Here is a 23,418-nt window from a genome sequence, read left to right on the forward strand (position 1 = left end):
TACTATAAAAATACTCTGGAGAACACTGATGTCATTTTGTTTGTGTTAATAGGCTTGATTAGGTACAGATCACAAATTCTGTTTTGCCTTGTGTGGGCAAGGAAGTCTTTGCTGTGCTCTCTGTGTGTACCCCATCCATATGTGCATGATCAGTGGACAGTGTGGCCATATAAAGCATTGCCAAGCCTGGTCCTGATTTATATCCTGGTACACAGTTTCTGTGCTTCTTAGTGTCTGTTCTGTACACGTGCTGCTCAGGGCTAAACGTGGGATTTCTCAAGTTCATATTCAGAGGTAGGAGATCCCTTTTTCCAGTTTTCTTTTCTCCTGGATCCCCTGTACTCTCTAGATCTCCACAGCCCATTTCCCTGCTACTATTTCTCTGAGCAGAAGAGGCAAAGCCGGGGCCTTCCTGGTGGTGCAAGGGGTTAAGCAAAGCACTGTGAAGCTATCCACAGCCACTGCAGCACTAGTTCAATGCCCAAGCAGGGAGCTACCCACATGGCACAGCAGACCTCTCCTGACTCACCTGCTGCTCCCCTCAGCAGTGTATTTCAGAAGATCCACCTGTTCTTCTGCCCACTTTGTCTTTGGTAAACCATCTCATTCCCTACACCTCTGGCCTGTACCTCAGTTCTTGTATGCATGAATAAATAAATCTTAAAAAAAAAAAAAAAAAAAAGGAGGCGGCAAAGCCAGGAAAGAGAAATTGAAAACAAAACAAAACAAAAAACACTGCTTTTAAAAAATTATGCATACAAGAACTGGGGTACAGGCCATAGATATGGGGGGGTAGAGGATTCACCAAAGACAGAGTGGGAGCAGAACAGACAGAGCTACTGGAATATACTGCTGAGGGGAGCAGCGAGCGAGACAGGAGAGGTCTGCTAAGCCATGTGGGTTGCCCCCTGGCCAGCAGGGATACAACTGATGCTGCAGTGGCTGGTGATAGCTTGATAGAGCTGTCTTTAACCCCTGAGCAACCAGGGAGGCACCAAAACAGCACTGCTTTCCTTCACATGTAACTGCCTTCACAGTGTAGGTCATCTGACCACTAAGTGGGCTTTTCTCTTGGGGTTGTAGTTACCCACATGTCCTCACTGCTGCCTCCTTATGCAATAAGTACTAGCTGACCTCTGGGCATGGCCGGGAGAGAGGAAAGGAAAAAAGAAATAATTACTATATACTTAATGGTTGTTAAGAAAGTAGGTCTTATATATAATAACAATAGTAATGGTATGAAGTATGAACTGATCTTATTGTAGGAATGGTCTATATAAACAAAATCTTAATAAAGTTGGAGCAGGGAGAGGAAGACGAAGAGTGGCTCTCTGGTCCATTGGCTCCTTTTCTGAGTACAGAGAATGTGTCTCAGAGTTTTCACCCTCCATACCTGATGTGTGTTTTTATCCTTATTTCGATGCAGGGAGATAAAAGAGAAAAAATAACCTAACTGCCACACTGGTTTTTTTTTTTTTTGTATTTTATTTTATATAATTATTATATCCATTTTTCATTTTTGCACAATGTATGCATTTTCATCTTGGTTATATTCCCCATACAATTGCACCCCCCTTATTTTGATCCCAATCCCTCCTCTCCCCGCCCGCCCCCCGCCCCCAGTGTGTCTCTGGTTTATAGTTGCTTGTTGATTTTGATTTTTTCTTTATTATAGTTACTCTTTTTCCTGGTCCCTTATTTAGGTTTTCTAAATTCCTACTATGAGTGAGACCATCCGGTATTTTTCTTTTTCTTTCTGGCTTATTTCGCTGAGCATGATCCCTTCCAGCTCCATCCATGTTGCTGCAAATTGCATGAGTTTATCCTTTTAGATTGCAGAGTAATATTCCATTGTGTATATGTACCACAACTTCTTGATGCAGTCATCTATTTTTGGGCATTTTGGGTTGTTTCCAAAGCTTAGCTATTGTAAATAGTGCAGCTATAAACATAGGGGTACAGGTGCCCTTTGGAATTAATGTTTCTGTGTCATGGGTAAATACCTAGGAGTGGAATTGCTGGATCACATGGAAGCTCCATCTTTAGTAGGTTGAAGAATCTCCACACAGCTTTCCGTAGTGTTTGGACCAGTTTGTACTCCCACCAGCAGTGTAGGAGAGTTCCTTTTCCTCTGCAACCTCGCCAACATTTGTTGCTAATAGTTTCTTTAATATGTGCCATTCTCACTGGTGTATGATGGTATCTCATGGTAGTTTTGATTTGCATTTCCCTGATTACAAGTGATGTTGAACATTTTTTCATATGCCTGTTGGCCATTTGCATTTCCTCTTTGGAGAAGTTTCTTTTTAGCTCTGCTGCCCATTTTTTGACTGGATTATTTTCTTTGCTTTTGTTGAGTCTCATCAGCTTTGTAGATTTTTGTGATCAGTCCTTTGTCATTAGTGTTGTGTGCAAAAATTTTCTCCCAGTAAGTGGGGTTTCTCTTTGTTTTTGTTATTGTCTCTTTTGCTGTGCAGAAGCTCTTTAATTTGATGTAGTCCCAGCTGTTTATCTTTGCCTTCACTATTACTGCTTTGGGTGATGTGTCTGTAAAGATGTCTTTGAGGTACATCCCCTTTATTATTGAAACAAAAAAAATTAAAACTTGGGAAGAAATCTAACAAAAGAAGTAAAGGGCCTATACAAAGAAAACTATAAAACACTATTAAAAGAAATAGAAGAAGACACAAAGAAATGGAAAGACATCCCCTGCTCATGGATTGGATGAATTAACGTTATCAAAATGGCCATCCTACCAAAATCAATCTACAGTCAATGCTATTCCAATAAAAATTTCAATGTCATTCTTCAAAGAAATAGAACAAATATTGATGAAATTCATATGGAGCCACCAAAAAAGCCAAATAGCCAAAACCCTCCTGCATAAAAAAGAAGGGAATGGAGGCATCACACTCCCAGATTTCAAACTATACCACAAATCCATAATAATCAAAACTGCATGGTATTGGAACAAGAACAGACACATGGACCAATGGAACCGAATAGAAAATCCAGAAATAAACCCACAGATTTATGGTCAACTAATCTTTGACAAAGGAGCAAAGAATATGCTCTGGAACAAAGAAAGTTTGTTCAATAAATGGTGCTGGAAAAACTGGGTTGCTACATGCAAAAGAATGAAACTTGAATACTACCTCACACCAGGCACAAAAACCAACTCAAAATGAATTAAAGAACTAGACATAAGACCTGAAACCATAAAATATATAGAAGGAAATATAGGCGAAACACACTGGTTATTCTTTAAATGCTCACTTCTATCCCCAATCTACCTGCAAGGTTGTACTTTTTATAGACTTCCAATAGTTGCTTTTTACCTTCAGATTATGGATATTAGTTACAATCAGTAGGAGAGATAACATACAGTGAGCTTGTTTCACCTTGGCTAGAAGTGAAGTCCCCTCCTCATTTTAAAAAATCAGAAGCCAATGCTTCAGAAACAAAGCAATTTGCACAAAGTCATAAAGTAACATCTTATAGAAGTAGAACCAGAACCCACCACTTGTAGGTCTTTTTATATTTTTTAAAGATTTTATTTATTTATAAAAGCACTGGGGTACAGGCCACAGGCAAGGGAGGGTGAGAGAATGCACCAGAGACAGAGCAGGGGGCAGAATAGGCAGAAGGACCTAAGTACACTGCTGAGGGGAGCAGCAGATGAGGCAGGAGAGTTCAGCTGCACCATGTAGGAATCTCCCTTGCTGGCTGGGAATTGAACTGGCACTGCAGAAGCTGCAGACAGCTTCACAGTGCTGCGCTCAACCTGCTGTACCACGGGGAAGACCCCAGGTCTTTTTTTTTTTTTTAAAAGATTTATTTAATTATGCGTACAAGGACTGGAGTATAGGCCAGAAGTGCAGGGGGTGAGAAGGTTCCCAGAGACAGAGTGGGGAACAGAACAGGCTGATCCACTGAAATACACTGCTGAGGGGAGCAGCAGGCAAGGCAGGGGAGGTCTGCTGCTCCATGTGGGTTGCTCCCTGGCCGGCCAGGGATCGAATTTGTGCTGCAGAGTTTGCGGATAGCTTCACAGTGCTGTGCTTAACCTCTTGTGCCACCAGGAAGGCCCACTTGTAGGTCTTTTTTGACTGTCTCTTCTGAGAGTAGATTTGCCATTTTTGCTGAGGGAAGTTGGGCGGGAATGTGTGTCCCAAAGCACATTGAACTCCCACCCACAAAGTCCTCTGAGATGTTAACCACCCTCCCTACTATGTCCGCATATCCAGAGCTGCTCTGCCAGGGTTACCTCAGCTCATCTGACCCCTGGACTGAGTCCTTCTCATAATGTCTGTAACTGTGGTGTTGGTGATGGTGGAGAACATGTCTTTGTATGTGTAAGAGTGTGTTTATATGTATAACTAACTGTACATCTATGTGTGGCTATTTACACATGTGTGTTTATTTATGTGCCATATGTATGTGTTAAGACCCTGACTGCAATATAAGAAATTATGTTGCCTAACCCTAACTTGGCAGATGAAGAAACACCGAGACACAGATAATTTAAACAATTACTATAGAGCTCAAACACCAGTTTCCCAACATGTCATGAAACATAACCAATTGCATTCAATTAGTCAATTTGGATCCAACAACATATAATAGAGTGATAGAAAAATGTGGCATAGATCAAAGATGACAGTGTGTCAGTGCAGCCTCAGCATTCAATGCTCTTACTCAACCAAAACTAAGTCCAGAAAGCACTGGCATAATTTGCATCCCAAAATAAAGAACAGAGCGCTGACTCTCTGTCCTTATTTCACAATGTCCATGTGCTCTTCCACAATGCCTGCTTTCCCGATTCCTGCTCACGGATCCCTGCTTCCACAAGACATATTAACATGCTGGCATTAAATTTACAAAGCACAGCTTAGAACCATACACAGGCTTTCTTGTAGGTACTGGGAAAGCAAAGCTGAATTTGGCTCCATTAATCTCTGGAACCAAATACTTCCATAAGTCCAAATATAAATGGCCTTGGAAGCTCCTGTCCCAGCTAGCACTCAGGCAGCACACCCCAGAATCGCAGTTTTCATGAACGAGGTGTTGGTTTATCATCTCCTTTTGCTGCACTGAGCAATGCTAATTTGCAATGTTTTTTTTATTGCAGAGGGACTCTGACTTAGCTAACATGAGAAAGGCAGCATATCCTAGTGACTTTGCTTTAGAAATTGGCCGAGGCAGAGGGAGCTTTGTGAGCAGGCAGTACTGTGCTCCAGCAGAGGGTGGGGACAATTCATGAGCACAACTCATCTGTGGTAATGCTCATCAAAGTGAGCATTACCACATTTTTGGATAACTGAAATTCAAGGAGTTCAAACAATAAACTGAAATTACAAAAACTGATATTCACTAACCATGTAGGTTTGACACTCACTTCTAGTGTAGATCTTGTATCTGCTATCTTTTCAATATAATGAAGCAACTAACATATACTAGATTATATACAGCAGTTTATTTGCTCATGGCTTTGCATTTTAGACTGATCTTAGCTAAGGAGTTCTTTGGGTAGGTTTGCCCCACACCATGCATGTGGATGCTGTTACCAGGTGGTCCAAGTGAGTCTAGTTGTTACAAGGTGGCTACATTTACATACCCAGCTGGGGCTGTAGGCTGAGGTGCTGGTCTCTTCCATATGTCCTTTCCAGCAGGAAAGTCGCAGTGTTTAACAGAGTGGTAACAGAATTCTAACAGAGCAAGCTTGTGTGTAGGTGCTTACCAAGCCTTTCCTGTGTCAAGTTAGCTTACACTCCATTAGCCAAAGAAACTCACATTGCCCAGAGCCTATCTGTGAAGGGGAATCATTTTCCCAAGGCATTGTGGGACCTCCTTGGTGGCACAGGGGTTAAAGACAGCGCTATCAAGCTGCCACCAGCCATTGCAGCAGGAGTTTGATCCCCCAGCAGGTCAGGGAGCAACCCACGTGGCACAGCAGACCTCTCCTGCGTTGCCCTCTGCTCCCCTCAGCAGTGTATTTCAGTAGATCTGCCCGTTCTGCTCCCCACTCTGTCTCTGGTGAATCCTCTCACGTCCCCACACTTCTGGTCTATACCCCAGTTCTTGTATGCATAAATAAATAAATCCTTTTAAAAAAAATCATTATGAACATACTGTAAAATTTTCTGAGGATCCTCTCAACAGTCTTGAATGCAAGAGAGCAAAGCCATTTCATAGACTTAGAGTGTGAATAAGTACCATTGTGTATGCAGGAATTCTGCTGCTTGAAGGTGAAGCCAGTCTTTTCATCCCCACTGAAGACCCAGTTGCCAGATAAGGAAGATTTAACAGTGGGAATTTAGTCTTTGCATCTCTGCAGGGCATTCTTTAGAAAGGAAGAGATTAAATCCTGCATCACCTTCCTCTAGCATCAGTGTGTCTTTAGGTCCAAGACAATTTAGAACTAAAAGCCCCTCCTGTCAAGAATAATTACATTCTTAATGTGACTCACTGTTCCTATCTATATAAACTAAATTCAAACTTGTGTTTATTGGAACAGTTCTTATAGAGTAAAATCTGTTGGACTGCTTCCCAAGTGCAAATCCTCACTTTGATTATCTAATAAATTCGTTGTCTAACTATCATTGAGACTTCATTTCCAGTTAGCAGCATAGATTTTAGGAAACATGATTTATTGAGGGCCATCAACATCATAATCTCTCATAGTGATTTTGAAATTTATGTCTGTCTGATTCTAAGGAAATGTCCTTTCCTGATCAAATAAAGTTGATGTCTTATTGTTTCAACCTTTCCCATGTGATTTCTCTGCTTAAATCATCAATATTAGTAAGATGACAATTTAAAACACACACACACACAATTTATACATGTTATTGCATTCAAAGGCATGTACAGAGATAGACAGCCAAAGTTTAATAGCAAGAAAACCCATAATGACGAGACTACACCAAAGGATGCAGGAGTCAATGGACAAAAAAACTCTCAATGCCAAAGCTAGCACAAGCTCAGCTGTAAAATAAACAAAATGTATTAGGTTATAACCACAGGTATAAAATAAACATCCATGAGTCCATGCTGATATAAACAAATGACTGAATAAGAAAACAGATGTGAAAGAAGAGATAAATCTCCCATGCATAAAACATTCAACCAATTTATCTAGATATTATATCCCCAAGGAAGTGAATGAAATGTAACTCTCCACCCTATGTCAGCTTGTTACAGGGCAGCCCCGATATAAAACGGGTTGCCTGACTGTGGGTCCTCACCCACGCGCTTAAAAGGACTTATCGGGCCCGGTGGCGCAGCGGTTGAGCACTGGGTTGCGAAGCTGCCCGTAGCCTCTGCAGCGCCGGTTCGATCCCCAGCTGCTCCCTGGCCACCAGAGGAGGGTCCCACATGGCTCGCCGACCTCTCCTGCTGCCCACTGTTCCCCTCAGCAGTATACTTTGTCAGTCTGCCTGTTCTGTTCCCCGCTCTAGCTCTGGTGAATTCTCTCACCCTCCCATGCTTCTGACTGTACCCAGTGCATGTATAAATAAATAAATAAATAAATCTTTAAAAAAAAAAAAAAAAGAATTATATTGAAAATGCTTTTTAAAAAAAAAATAAAATAAAAGGACTTATCAATACTCTACTGCAGGCACACAGGAAAGGTTAATAAAAGGTTTATTTAGAAGGGAAGGGCAAATAAGGAAAGTACAACTCAGGGAGAAAAGTGGGAGACAAAACTTTAAATGCGTTCTATCCTATCCGCCGATCTGGAATCCCAAATGGCACTCTGAGAGCTGGCCGCAAGCCAGGAGCCCTGACGTCAGGAGGCAAGCGAGAGAGCGAGCCCCCCCCACAAGGCCCGCGTGTTTGGTTTTTATACCCGGTTGCTTAACTCCACCCTCAGGTCCCAGCCACCTTCCCTTTGGTGGTGACGGGATTTGTCTTTCCCAATGTCTTGATGGCTTTGGTCTGGAGTGGGGGTGGAGTCCACAAAGCCTGCATGGAATTAGCTCAGGACATCCTTTCCCCCTAACAAGCTGACTAGTGACTTCCTTCCAAAAGTACAGCATGGAAAGGGGTAGAGGCTAGTGACTTTATTGGGAACAGCCTGACAAAGCCTAGATCAGTCAGATGATTGAGGTGGAGTCATGTTAATGATGGAGGGCAAGAATAAAAAAAAAAAACTCAAAAAGGAGGCACCATAAGACCAGAAACCTGACTCCCACAATGCCAAAAGCTGGGGGTGGGGGTACAAGGGATTAGCATAGCCACTTACCCAGCTATAGAAACCAAGATTCTTAGATGCCAATGCCTAGATCACAAAGCAGGTATCAGACTGCTAGACTGCTGTAGGGAGTATCTAGAGCACAGGCCCAAAGGTAAAGATATGGAGATTGAGCCCATTGTAGAATCTCTGGTCTCTTTCAGATTCTGCCTAGTTATCCAAAATCAGCAATTAAGGGAAGGCTCACAAGAAGTGAGCCCCTCCCAAAGAGAAGATAGTATGAGTACAGTCTTTGCACTGGCTTGGGGGCAGCAGTCCTTCTGCCCACCTGTGCCTATGCAGGTGCTACTTTGCACTAACTCTCTCCCTCTGCAGGGCAGCAGCTTCCTGCCTGCCTGTGACCTGTACCAGGCCGGAGCTTCTCTTCATTGACCTCCCTCAGCATAGGCTGCTCCCCTCAAGGCCGCCCGCCTGCAACCATGCAGGCCTCTCTCAGCAAACCTGTCCCTTTAGGGGCAGCTCTTCCTGCCTGCTTGTGTCTAAGAGAGTGTCTTTTACTCCTCTGTCCCTTTCTCTAATAAACCTGCCCTTTATCTATAACTAATGCCTCTGTCTCCTGAAGAAACTTGCCACGTGTTGCCACAATGGGAGCTCTGGTGACACCTTTCCCAGAGTGAACCCAAATTGTAACAGGGTGGTCCCCAGGAAAGGGGGAGGTTCCCTGCCCCCCAAGAGAGGGTGGAGCTGAGCAGGGAGAGAAGCTGGAGAAGAGACTGAGGAAGGAAGCAGGATGGAGCCAGGAGTGGGGAGGTGACAATGGCAGCCTTTATCTTGATGTTGATTTTGCTCTTTTCCTTCCGGGCTTGTCTGGTTGTTTCTGACCCTTTTCTGTGGGTCCCCACTGGAAGATGCTTTAGACTTGTGGCAGGCTTTGGGGCCTTGCTCTGGGCCGATCCCATATGGATGGACTTTTACCCACGGGAGGACGGGTAACTTTGGGTGCTTCATTTAGAAACTAGGCTCTTTGCCTTTCCTGTATTGTTTCCTACTTTTATTAAAGTTCCTTCCCATTAAAGTCTCCTATGTTTTGTGTTGATGCGGCGGATGGCAGAACCCATTTAGAATAGGCAGGTTTGCGGGGTTTGGGCTGCCCCTCTCCCTGCCCTATAACAAAATGATGGAGAACAAGAATGGAAAGACTGGAAAGGAGGTACCCCAAGACCAGAACCTGACTCACAAGGAGGTGGGGGTAGAGAGAATTAACATGACCATTAACCCAGCTGTAGAGGTTGTGACCCTTAGGCACCAGCGCCTTATCACAAGCCTTAAGACCCAAACAGGATCAGATGCTATAGGGAGTGGAGCACAGGCCTGAGGGTAAACATATGGAGATTGGGCCCACCCTAGAATCCCTTTTGGATTCTGCAAGGTTATCCAAAATCTGCAACAAACTGAAGGCTTACAAGGAGTGACCCTCCCAAACAGAAGAGGACTATATCAGTACAGTCTCTGCACTGGCTGGGGCAGCACTCCCACTGCCCACCTGTGAATATGCAGGTGCTTCTTTTCACCAACTCTCCAGCTCTGCTGGGCAGCAGCCTCCCTGCCTGCCTGTGACCTGTCAAGGCCCTGCAGCCACGCAGGCCTCTCTTAGCAAAACTGTTCCTTTCCCTTTCCTTAATAAAGCTGCTCTTTAAATATAACTAATGTCTCTCTCTCGTGGAGAAACTCACCTGGGAAACTCGCTGCATTTTGCTGAAACGGGAGCTCTGGTGATACCTTTCCCAGAGTGAGCCCAAGGACCCCGCACTAACTCCAAAAACATCATCATTTATAAACTACATCACAAGGATCACGCACTCTAAACTCATTGACTCCAAAAACGACATCATAGTGTATATTTTTGTATGACAAGGTGGAGATGACACTATCTATGCAAGCCTCCCCTGCAAACCTATAACATCAGTTGGAAAATAAGGGAAAAAATGAGCAACATTTTGAGCAGTATCTGAAAGTATACTGTTGTGCCCACATCGACCAGTGCAGCCCCCAAGGACACAGACAACCGATGCAAGGGCACAAAGGAGTTTATTACGGGCTCGAGACCGGGCCCTCGACATGCACCGATGCAACGGCAGAGGTCGAGAGCCGCGAACAGAGGAAGCTGGGGTATCTTATAGGGTCGCGAGTGGCGCGAACTTTGAAAGAAGCTGGCAATTACTCATTGCTACTACAAAGGCATTTTGGCGCACGTGGTTACAGTTTCAAACTGATTGGACGGTTAGAGATGCTGTCCCATTTATGGACAGGACTGCCCTCATTGGCGGCTAGGATGGTCTGCTTTTTCATCACCAAGTGGAGTGAGGGTTGTGACTGCTGAAACTATCTCCGGAATGCGGCTGGACAAGGACTAACATACCAAGGTGGAGGATATACAAAATGGCGAAACCTCAGCTAAGCTTGGTTCCACATTACTTATCAATACTCTCAAAAACACAGAAAGGTTGAAAAACTTTTTCGTGGCCATGAGAAGTCTAAGAAGACATAATGTCTAAAAGTAATATGTTATCCCAGAGTGGAAGGTAGAGGAGAGAAAAGACATTAGGTTAAAAACTATGGAACTTTAAATAAAGTAAGGACTTTAACTTAATTCATAATAATAGATTGATATTGATTCATTAATTGAAATTATGGTAACCAATGAACCATAATAATGTAACAAAGTACTAATATGGATTGATGGTGAAGGGTTGCAGTATTTTGATTTTTAAGATATATATATTCATATGACCAAAATATATCGGGTCTCCTTCCACAGTTTCTGGTCCACAGCTCCCAAAACCCTTGGAATTTCCTGAGCAATAAGAGCGCTGGGAGCATCTTTTCTTGACAGATCTGATCTCTTGACCTCAGTTTCCAATCATTTCAGAGCCATAAAGGTGAAAAGGGTGCATTGTTATTCATAACAAAGCTTTTCACCACAATTGGGATTATGTTAATGAGGTGTATTTGGAAAGCACCTGGGGACAGGTTGCCAAGAGACCCAGCACTGAATAATGGGGTGGAGCTTTCAGCCCTGATTCCTGGGGAGGGATGGGGCCTGGAGATTGAATCTCACCAATGGGCAATCATGTAGTCAGTCATGCTTATCTTTATACTGAAACCTCCATAATGATCCATTAGGATAAAAGAAAAAAGACAGGGTTTAGGAAGCTTTCCTACTTTGAACTCAGGGAGATTTGGGGAGAGTGGTGTGCTCAGAGAAGTCATGGAAATACCATTGTTTTTTCCTGATACTGGCGCCAAATCTGTTATAGGACAGGGAGAGGGGCAGCCCAAACCCCGCAAACCTGCCTATTCTAAATGGGTTCTGCCATCCGCTGCATCAACACAAAACATATGAGACTTTAATGGGAAGGAACTTTAATAAAACTAGGAAACAATACAGGTAAGGCAAAGAGTCTAGTTTCTAAATGAAGCACCCAAAGTTACCCGTCCCCTCGTGGGTAAAAGTCCATCCATATGGGATCGGCCCAGAGCAAGGCCCCAAAGCCTGCCACAAGTCTAAAGCATCTTCCAGTGGGGACCCACAGAAAAGGGTCAGAAACAACCAGACAAGCCCGGAAGGAAAAGAGCAAAATCAACATCAAGATAAAAGCTGCCATTGTCACCTCCCCACGGGTCTCACCCACATCTGTGTCACCCAGTCCACGACCAAAAGACAAGCGCAGTTTCTTCACGTGTCTCTAGGCTCCATGCGCCTCCTCCAGGTCTCCTGGCTCCATCCAGCTTCCTTCCTCAGTCTCTTCTGCAGCTTCTCCTCTTCCTGCTCAGCTCCACCCTCCCTTGGGTGGGGCAGGGAACCTCCCCCTTTCCTGGGGACCACCCTGTTGCAATACTTTGCCCTAAACATCTCTTTCAACTGGCTGTTCTTGAAGTATATCCTTTTAAATAAAACTGGAAATCTAGTTAAGTAAAATCTTTGACTTTTGTGAGCCACTCAAGCAAATTAACTAACCTAAGGAGAGGGTTTTTGGAGCATGTGATTTACAGCTGGTTGATTAGATGCACAGGAAACAACCTATATTTGTGATTGGTGTCTGATGTGGGGCAGAGGTCGGGGGGAGTTGGGGGCAGTTTTGTGGGACTGAGTTCTTAACCTATGATGTCTGATGCTATCTCTGGGTAAATAATGTTAGACTTGAGTTGAATTGCAGGACACCCAGCTAGTGCCAGACATTGTTGAGAAACCATTCCACACTCCCACACACTGGAACTGGTGTCAGAAGCCATTTGAGGATATATGTGAACTATGAAAAAAATTGCTATTTTCTGTAAATCTAAAACTATTGTAAAAAGCAAAGTTTATTAAAAATAAACATAAAAAATCAGTCTAGAAAAACCTTAGATAGATACATGAATAGACAGATCAATCAATCCACCGATTTATAAAGGTATATATATAATAAGCAAAGAGTCGATATTTTTATTTATTTTTTTTAACATTTATTTATTTATTTATTTATTTATTTATACAATTGTTAGGGGGAAATGATGTCCTGAGTTAATTCCATACAGGCATTGTGGACCCCAACCCCACTCCAGACTAAAGCCATCAAGACATTGGGAAAGACAAATCCCGTCACCACCAAAGGGAGGGTGGCTGGGACCTGAGGGTGGAGTTGGGCAGCCAGGTTGGATATAAAAACCAACCAAACACGTGGGCCTTGGGCTCTCGGGCTCGCGATCGCTGGCCTCCTGGCTTCACCACTCCTGGCTGGTGGCCAGCTCTCAGAGCGCCATTTGGGATTCCTGATCGGCGGATAGGGTAGGACTCATTTAAAACTTTGTCTCCCACTTTTCTCCCAGAGCTGTACATTTCCTCATTTCCCCTTCCCTTGTAAATAAACCTTTTATTAACCTTTCACGTGTGTCTGCAGTAAAGCATTGATAAATCCTTTTAAGCGCGCGGGTGAGGACCCACAGTCAGGCACCCCGTTTTGTATCGGGGTTGCTCTAGAACACAAGCACTGGGTACAGTCAGAAGCGCGGGAGGGTGAGAGAATTCACCAGAGCCAGAGGGGGGAGCAGAGCAGGCAGAAGGACCGAAGTACACTGCTGAGGGGAGCAGCAGGCGGCAGGAGGGGTCTGCGCGCCATAAGGGCCCCTCTTCTGGTGGCTGGGGAGCAGCCGGGGATCGAACCAGTGCGGAAGAGGCTGCTGGCAGCTTTGCAACCCAGCACTCAACCGCTGCGCCACCGGGGAGGCCCAAGAGTTGATATTTTTAGCATAACAAGATCTTTAGCAAGCTAATATAAAAATTATAGGACTTTAGTACACACATGGACAAAGGACACAAACAATTTATAGTTAAAGAGTAAACAGACTCAAGGAAAGAAAAGTTTAACAATTAATAACCAAAAGCAATCAATGAAATATAAATGATTTTCACCTTTTAAAATTGAGAACTATTGTGAAAATTATAACATCCAGTACTTCTCAGTAAGTTTTGCAAGAGGCACCTTGTTTAACAAGGTTGTAAAACCTACTTGCAAATTAATTTGAAAACCTCTTTCTATAATTTAAATACGTTCATTGTTTTCTTCACAGCAATTCCATTTCTGTGCATCTTCTCTTTAAAAGTAATAAATGTGTAACACATTTTCCACAGAAAGATAACCATCATAGAATTATTTATAAATGTCTAAACTTAGAGACTACTAAAATTATCAGCAATAAGGGCCTTCCTGGTGGTGCAAGAGGTTAAGTCTCAGCATTATGAAGCTATCCACAGCTACTGCAGCAGGAGTTCTATCCCCGGCCAGGGAGCTACCCACATGGCTCAGCAGACGTCTCCTGTCTCGCTGCTGCTCCCCTCAGCAGTGTATTTCAGTAGATCCCCCTGTTCTGCTCCCCACTCTGTCTCAGGTGAATCCTCTCACCCCCACATCTCTGGCCTGCACCTAGCTCTTGTATGCATAAATAAATAAATTTTTAAAAAATTAAATTAAGTTATCAGCAATAAGGGAGTGGTAAAATAGCCCTTAGTTCATTTACTTGGTGAAAGGATATGAAGGAATTAAAAAAATATTTGAAGAGACTATGTAATAACATGGAAAAACTTCTATGTAGAAAAACGTTGAGGTAGCTAAATGTTAAAATTTAACTATATAGTATCTAATGCTTGTGTTGATGTCTACAGAGAGAAAACAAATTGTTACAACAGCTTTATTTTTGCAACTTACTAGTGCTTTGTTCTTAAACTCTTCTAAATTTAATTTGCATGCAACCATTTTATTTGAGGAAAATAAGACAATGAGAAAGACGATGATAAAGAAGAAACTGCCATGTCCTACAACAGCAAATCTGTTATATTTAACACACAGGATTTTGAGATGTTTGTTTCTTCTTATCTTCAGTTGTCCTATTTTCTTCAGTAGCAGATTTTGCACTATAATTGAATATACATACACATTATCTATAAAGGTAAACACTCCAAGAACTGATATGTGTAATGTGTCCAACAGAACTGATTTGTACACAAAGGGAAAAAGACCATAAAAGTGAAAAGAAATGACCATCTGTCAGCTTGAGATGCAGGTAACTTCTCCGCAAATCCATGTGAACACACACAGCGACAAAATGAGGTCGTATGGGTGTCACAAAAAGTCATTGCTCAAACATTGCCTTTTAAAGAGTTCTTATGTTACTCTTTAATTTACTGTTTTCATGTCATACCTTTTATAATTATTCTTAAATGTAAAATGATGAAATATTTTTGCTTGTTTTATTTTGGCCTGGAAAGAGTGTCTGCCTGGCAATCTAATAAGTGTATGGTATTCTTTAATTGCTTCTTGAACCTAAGCATTACCCCACAAGCAGATCCTGACTGTTACAACAGGTACCCAAACACTGATGGATGAGTTGATTGATTAGGTTTGTTCTGGCAGTTGGACCAGTTGCTCTGGAGGGCCCTGCAGCCATGGGGTTGAGATCCCAGCTCAGCCAATCTTGACGGTGTCAGCAAGCATCACCAGCAGGTATTATCCCTTTTTAAGACAGTGGTTGTCACTGGCAGTCAGGCAGCAGTAGACAGAAGCAGGAACTGATAAAAGTCATTTCCCTCCATCCTGATAAGGTTTTACAGATATCAAGAAATTTCCCCTCCCACACTGAAGTGCTTTTCCTAAATCTTAAAGGTCTGTTATAGGACAGGGAAAAGGGTCAGCCCAAACCCCGCAAACCTGCCTATTCTAAATGGGTTCTGCCATCCGCCGCATCAACACAAAACATAGGAATGGGATAGGTCCAGAACAAGGCCCCAAAGCCTGCTACAAGTCTAAAGCATCTTCCAGTGGGGACCCACAGAAAAGGGTCACAAACAACTGGACAAGCCCGGAAGGAAAAGAGCAAAATCAACATCAAGATAAAAGCTGCCATTGTCACCTCCCCATGGGTCTCACCCACATCTGTGTCACCTAGTCCACGACCAAAAGACAAGCGCAGTTTCTTCACGTGTCTCTAGGCTCCATGTGCCTCCTCCAGGTCTCCTGGCTCCATCCTGCTTCCTTCCTCAGTCTCTTCTGCAGCTTCTCCTCTTCCTGCTCAGCTCCACCCTCCCTTGGGAGGGGCAGGGAACCTCCTCCTTTCCTGGGGACCACCCTGTTACAGGTCCACATTTTGGAATGGTAGCCCAAATTATTTGGGTGGTGATTTAAATCATTTTAAGCAATGGGGGAGGCTTGGGGGGCAAAGGCAAAATGCTTTAGGCAAAATCAACCCCAGTAATAATCCAGACAACTTTGGTTTATTTGCGGGGATCCAGTGAGTCTGCTAGGAAGTCCTCAGTTTGTGAAATGGGGATAATCACAATATCTCCTACCCAAAGTTGCTCTTAGGATTTGATTATTTGTTAAGTAGAAAAAGAAAAATCTATACAAGTTTTCACAAAATGCCTGGCAAATACTAAGTACTCAAAAAATAGCAGCTTTTCTGAGGTAGAAGCATAACTTTGGCCTTGCTAGGAGTGGGCCTACCTTTTCAGAACTTGAGAAAATTACCACAGAGTATAGACTACCCTCACTTTAGTAGAGACAACCCACATTCTGGTCCTTTCATTTTTCTTATTTTTTTTTTTTTTTTTTGATGTTATTTATGTTCTTATCTTGAATATAAAATGGCAGTGATGAAAATTAGGGTAGAAAATTGGATAAGCATTTTCCACAGAGCAGCCAGAATAGTTTGAAAAATAAATAGGGCAATATCACTTTTCTGCATAAAATTCTTCAAGCATCTAACATCCCCAAGGGGTCACATAGAGTCTTCAACTCTGGACACATCTCTAACTTCTGGAGAAATTCCAGCCACAGGGACCAGACTTCCTGATCTTTCATAGTGCCCTGGTCTTCCCGCCTCTAGGCCTCTGCTCACGCTGTCCTCCCCTGCCACCCCCTCCATGCTCTGGAGTCCACTTCCCTTATCTCTTTGACTGCCCAACCCTAACTCATTCATCAGATTTCCTTTAAATAGTATAATGTGGATGGTAATCACTTATCATAATTATGTAATTATCTGTGCATGAAAAGTGCAGACTGGGTTGTCAGCTTCACGGGTGCCGGGCCCTGTTGCTGTGCTCAACACAAGCAGCTCGTGGGGACATGCCAGGCACCTGGCAGAATTTCAGTAAATACTGGCAATGGATGATTTGAGGAAAGAAAGGAGGGCCCATGAAGAGCGGCAGTATCACTGCACGTTAACTGCATGTTCACCCAAACACAGTTTGGCAGGACAAGTCTTCTGCTTTCTGTCTCCCTCCAGCTATTGGAGCTCCTGAGTTCAGGTCTTCCCCATTGCTCATTCACCTTGTCCTGCTCATCTCCTGAGGAGAACTGTCTGGAGATTTTTTTCTCATTTTCAGCTCAGAGACACATGGACCACATTGCCTTCTTAGTCCTTTCTCCCTCTTGCCAGAAATCTCCCCTCTGGCTGACTGCTGAGGAGGAGTCAATCAGGTAGCTCAGGCTGTGATTTCAGTTACTGATAAGGCCACATGTCAGGCCTCTCCTGGGTCTCTGCATACTAATCCATGCATCCACACACAGGCTCCCTGATGGAATTCCTGACATCCCAGGAGACTGGGATAGGATATTCCAGGGACAGAGGTGAGAAGAAAGTCTTTCCTGTCTCAAATCACCTTTCTTTTTTTTGTTTTTCAAGATTTATTTATTTATGCATACAAGAACTGGGGTGCAAGCCAGAGGCGCGAGGGGTAAGATTCACCAGAGACAGAGTGGGGAGCAGAATACGCAGATCAACTGAAATACACTGCTGAGGGGAGCGGCAGGCGAGTCAGGAGAAGTCTGCTGCGCCATGTGAATCACCTCCCTGGCTGACCAGGGAATTGAACTTGTGCTGCAGTGGCTGGTGCTAGCTTGATATTGCTGTCTTTAACCCCTGTGCCAGCAGGGAGGCCCTCAAATCACCTTTCTAAGACTAAATATTTTAGCAAGGTTAGACAGACACATGGTTAAGTAGATTTAAAGGAACAAATTAAAAAAAAAAAAACAGCAACAGTCTAACTGATAATATAAATAGTGTGATTGTATAGTAACAAAGAAATTATATGTATGTACAGATATTTCTGGCAAGATATATCCCTGGGTGTTCAATAAGGCTTCTCTGTCTGGCAAAATAGGGATTTAAACATGTATTATATTAATGTATGTGTGTGTGCATATATAATGATATATTCATATAGTTATGGATTTGTGTATACTAGACTATCAAAAAAATCTCACTATGCTTTTGAAAAAGGAAAAGAATAACTTTAAAAATGAGGGAGGGGCCTCCCCAGTGGCGCAGCGGTTAAGCGCTGGGCTGCAAAGCTGCCCACAGCCTCTGTAGTACCTTTTCAATCCCTGGCCACTGGGTGAGGGTCCCACATGGCACACAGACCTCTCCTGCCGAGCCTGCTGCTCCCCTCAGCAGTGTACTTCGTCAGTCTGCCTGTTCTGCTCCCCACTCTGGCTCTGGTGAATTCTCTCACCCTCCCGCGCTTCTGACTGTACCCAGTGCTTGTATAAATAAATAAATCTTAAAAAAAAAAAAAAGAGGGTGGGTGGGAAGAAGGGAGGGAGGGAGGTAAGGGAACCACAAAGCTTTGTGTGCTCTTCTGTGGTCACAGGCTTGGTTCTCCATCTCCTGGCAGACACACCTTCAAAGTACCAGCAGCTCTGGCTTGCAAGATTCCAGCTATTATTTCTCATTCCTTCCTTTATTAGGCAATAGCATCCCTTTGAGGGTCACTCTTTAGAGAGACAGGAGGACTGAGACAAGAATGGAGTCCAAAAAACCTGGCATCATCCTGGACCTGTTGTCTAGTCACAGTGACTTGGCCCTTCTTGGAACTACTTCCCATTTCTGGGCCTGTTTTCTTATCTGTGAAGCAGCGAGCTTAGCTCACCTAACCCTCCTGTGTCACAGGTGATATGACTCCTACCTCCTATTTTAATTTTATGGACCAGCAAATTGTTTATTTCAGAAACATTTTTAGAGTCTTCTGGACTGAAACTCTTGGTGGGTGTCTGCTCTAGTTTCAGCTGGGTGTCCTCAAAGTTGTCCTGCTGTAAGTCCCAGAAGGAGCACGGGAAAACACTGGTAGGATAATCATGTAATTCATCATCCAAACCAGCATCCTGGCCATTAATAATGGTGCTTGGAGAGCAGCTGTCAACAGGGACTTTCCTAGGTGTGACTTGGACACTAGAACTCTGGTCTCAGTCCAGGGAACCTGGCTTTTCATTTTAGCTGTGAGATCTCAGCCTCTAGACTATAAGCTCCAGGAAGGAAGGGGAAGGGGCTGTTCTATTCATAATAGCATTTGCTCTTAGTAAGTGCCACTAAAATATGTCTCAAGAGATTAAGTGGAGAAGCTGTGATTTTTCCAAGTAGAAAACTGGTCTAATGACATTGTCTAAAGTTTCATGTGGTGTTGGCACATTATCACCTAAGTATCATGTTGGGTAGTTGCTGCTTCTTTTTTTTTTTTTTTTTATTTTCACCAAGTTTTATAGATGAAAACCCTGAGGCTTAGAGAAGCTGTGACAAGTCGAAGCTCTCTAGTTTAGAGGTATGATTTCTGTCTGTTCTTCTTTTTCAGTTTCCATTTAGCTTTTAACTAAATTTTCTTTATACATATACACATACTGAATTTGTGAGATCATGCTTCCAGTAGTTGGTTATATTTGAACTGGAATCTATAACTACTGATGTCTGTCCCCAGGTTTTCACAATTATCTCTCATTCCATACCCCTTTCCTGTCCCAAAGAGATCCTTTCTGCAAAGAGTTCCTCTTAATTTTTGTGAGATGTTATATTGTTCTCTAAGAGACATGATTCCAGTAATACCTTTCCAGACAGACAGACAGACACACACACACACACACACACACACAGCTTCAATATGCAGTGCTGAACTGTCTTCAGCAAAAATTGTTTTGGATTTTAAAGTAAGATCCACCCTCTTCCTGTGAAAAAGAAAAAAATTGAATACTGTCCCCCCAGATAAAATGCAAACATTTTTCTGAATGACATTTCTATTGTGTGAGACTCATGTGGCTTTAATGAAAGTATTTATATCAGAAAAATGAGAGAGGAAAGAGCATAAGGTAACCCAAATCTCTTTTTGGCTGGAAAAGCTCTCAAGTCACTGAAGATGGTTTTGCCAAAAAGGCTTGGCAACAAGAGTGATATTTGCAAATTGTTCAGTGAAACTGCTTTTATTTAGTCAATTTCATCCCGGTATCCAACAGGTTCCCTGCCCAGGGGTATGTTTCTTAGACAATGACAAGCTTTACACCAAATTATGAGCTGTGGCTGGAAATACAGTAACAGAATGTCATTCCTGATTTGTTTTCTGAGCCGGAGCTGTGTGATTAGACGTATGAAAGGGGTGATCCACGCGAGCGTACATGCTCAATTCTGGGCAAGGAAAGACTTGAAATGGCTGTGGAACTGGGCACCAAAGCAGACAAGCACGGCCAGACGTAACATGGCTTGTTCCAGACAAGGGAAGTGAGATGCCCCCTGAGCCAGCTGGCGTCTCACCAGTGAACTCTCCACCATTCCTATTCTCCAGCAGCATCCCTGCATTCTTTGCACATGGATCTGGCTATGCAACCAAAATCTGCACCCCAGAGCCAAAAGAAGTCTCCTCCTAGAGACCAAAACATGCTTTTCAGAATGGAGCTCAAGGGAAGAGTCTTTGCATACTGTTGAGGCACTAAAGAGATTGTGATTTCTTAATGGACACAGTGCTGGGAAGAGAAGAATGCTACGGGGGTTAGGAGGGCACGATCAGAGTCTCAGATTTAACCTGGAATCTGCAGGAAAGCATAACCTCCTCTTGTCCTCACTTTGCTCATCTATACAGTGGGGAGGTTACTTCCCTCCTTAGCAAGTTGCTCTGAGAGGTCTCACTTGCCATCAGGAGCCAGCATGTGTCACACTCCCTCCTCTCTTAGGAAAACCTGTCATCATCCTTGACCTGTTGTCTATTCACACTCAGCTGGACCTTCTTGGAGTCAGTTCTCCTTAGTAGATTTTCTTGTTTTTTTTTTTTTTTAAGATTTATTTATTTTTGTATACAAGAACTGGGGTACAGGCCAGAGGTGCAGGGGGTGAGAGGATTCACCAGAGACAGAGTGGGGAACAAAACAGGCAGACTGACTGAAATACACTGCTGAGGGGAGCAGCGGGTGAGACAGGAGAGATCTGCTGCACCATGTAGGTAGCTCCCTGGCTGGCTGGGGATGGAACTTGTGCTGCAGAGGCTGTGGATAGCTTCACACTGCTGTGTTTAACTCCTTGCTCCACCAGGGAGGCCCTCCTTAGAAGATTTTCCAGTGTTGCCCCTCAATGGAATGAAAAGGCTTTCTACCCAGAGTGATCCACCCAGAGGCTACCTAGAGTCTAAAAATACCTGGGATCGAAAGACGTTGCTATTAATCTTCAGTGGCTAATATGGGCTCCTTGGGAGTTTAGAAAAGTGTCAGGAAACAAAGAATCCATTTAGGTCCTTGCTCTGGGTGAACTTATCAACCCACCTTCTAAAATGATCTGGGGTCATCCAGATCCTCAACTTGTTTTGACTCTTAGATCCAGGCTTTTTGGCTTTTTTCGATTGATTGAACATGTGCTGACACTGAACTCACTGGCTTGGGATAGTGTGTTTTCCTGCAGATTAGCACAAGACATGTTCTGCAGGGTGGGTGTGAGAGGCAGTTCTGGACAGTGTGTCAGTGAGACAGGGAAGAGTTTAACATCAGATGAAGGGAGTTTCTGACAGGGGTGACCTTGAGCCTATGTATCCAAGCTCATTAATCCTCACTTGACTTATCTGTAAAGTGGAAATATTATTGCATCATATTTTTGTTAGAAATAATGTATACAAAATACTTAATGCATCATTGTGGGACAAGCCCTCTGTATCTGACTATTATAAATGTTCCAAGTCTTGAAACTCCTCTAACATTCTTTCTTTGTATCCCTAATTTAACTGCATGCACATATAATTTTACAATTGGCATTATATTTAAAATTTAGGGGTAGAGAAATAAATCTTATTTTAGAATAAAGACACAAAGTAAACAACCTCCTCAAAATCTCTATGTTCTAAAGACCTCCTTAAATTACATACATATTTTTGCAGAAGCACAAAGGGAGGTAAAGAAGAAGTCTCCTGCCTACATCATAGAGAGAACTAATGACTATTTCCAGAAATACTTAGTCAATTGTTCTTTTTTTTAAAGGAGCCAATTTTCCTAGAATTATACTTTCTCTGTGTCTAATGCGTGTCTAAGGCAAGTGTGCTCCTGTTCATCTCCTTTGAAACTGCCCCAAAGTGTGCAGTCCAGTTAATATCTGGTGTTAATCAGGTCACGTGTGTGTTAGTCGGTGTCTCAACATAATTTTTTTAAAAGATTTATTTATTTTTATACTTGAGTTGGGGTACAGGCCAGAGGCGCAGGAGGGTAAGAGGATTCACCAGAGACAGAGTGGGGAACAGAACACACAGACGACCGAAATACACTGCTGAGGGGAGCAGCAGGTGCGATAGGAGAGGTCTTCCACACCATGTGGGAATCTCCCTGGCCGGCCGGGAATCAAACCTGCACTGCATAGGCTGCGGACAGCTTCACAGCACTGTGCTCCACCCACAGCGCCACTGGCGAGGCCCACTGTCTCAACATCTTATTGTCAGTTGATGGAAAACAGCTGTAGTGGGCTGAAATTGTTCTATCCTTCCTGGGGCTTTAGCAACAAAACCTCCCATTAAGACCTTGATATATGATGAGATCTTGTGTGAATTATCATGGGGCAATCACAAAGATGCTCTGTCTCCTTTATCCTCTGACATCTGCATGTTCCATCCGAAGAATCCAGCCACTAAGAAAACTGGCTCATCTGCTTCCATCATGTGATTTTTAAAGGCAGGGACACTACTGTTCTTACTTAGGTTCTATTAATTACTAGTTTTGCAACCTCAGGGTCCTGGGTCGTCTTATCTCCACTGGGAAAGCTTGAGATAGTAACCCCTACCTCATAGAGTTGTCAGCCATGATGGTCAAAGCAGGTAGTGTGTATAAAGACCTCAACACAGTGCCTTGATAAATGACAACCATGAGTATTAGCATTATGAGTTCTCCCAAAAATGTTTCGGTTTCTTCGTGATTCTTAAATGCTGTCAGGAATAAGTGATGGAACAAAGTGAAATCATTTGGTAAATTCTGCATCTAGGAGCCTACTTAATGGCAGTCAAATTGGCCCGCTGTTGATGACTGCTTGAAACATGATTCATTTCCAAAACTTTGAACTATTTTCAGACATTAACTATATCATGCATTTTAAAACAATTATAGCAACATAGCTTTTGCCAAAGGATGACATAATTTGACCTTCCTTCAATAAAGGACAGGACATGAAGATACTGAGGAAGAGTAGACTAGAAGAACATTATACCAAAGGGACCAACCAAAATAAAGATCAATAAGAGTCTTTAAGAATTCTGTAACTTTCACAAGTTCCGATGTTGGCTGTTTTGTTCATTTCTTTCTATTTCCCCATGCATGTTAGCAATAAAATACATAAAAGCTTGGCTTCATATTAGCTGCGTAGTATTAGGCAAGTCATTTAATCTTGTGTTCCTTAATGTATAAATGGGG

At 43.1% G+C, this 23,418-nt stretch overlaps 1 long non-coding RNA gene across 1 annotated transcript in view; it reads right to left on the reverse strand.

Annotated features, from left to right (window-relative positions):
• Positions 1–2,556: 2,556 nt before the first annotated feature.
• The window catches only part of LOC119249235 (uncharacterized), a 206,927-nt gene continuing 186,065 nt past the window's right edge, over positions 2,557–23,418 (reverse strand). The window contains exon 5 of the long non-coding RNA XR_008552476.1: positions 2,557–2,575. This is a non-coding gene — a long non-coding RNA (uncharacterized LOC119249235). The remainder of the gene's footprint in view (positions 2,576–23,418) is intronic.

The sequence above is a fragment of the Talpa occidentalis genome, unplaced genomic scaffold, assembly GCF_014898055.3.
Source record: "Talpa occidentalis isolate TD23 unplaced genomic scaffold, MPIMG_talOcc4v2.1 talOcc4.17, whole genome shotgun sequence".
NCBI lineage: Eukaryota > Metazoa > Chordata > Mammalia > Eulipotyphla > Talpidae > Talpa > Talpa occidentalis.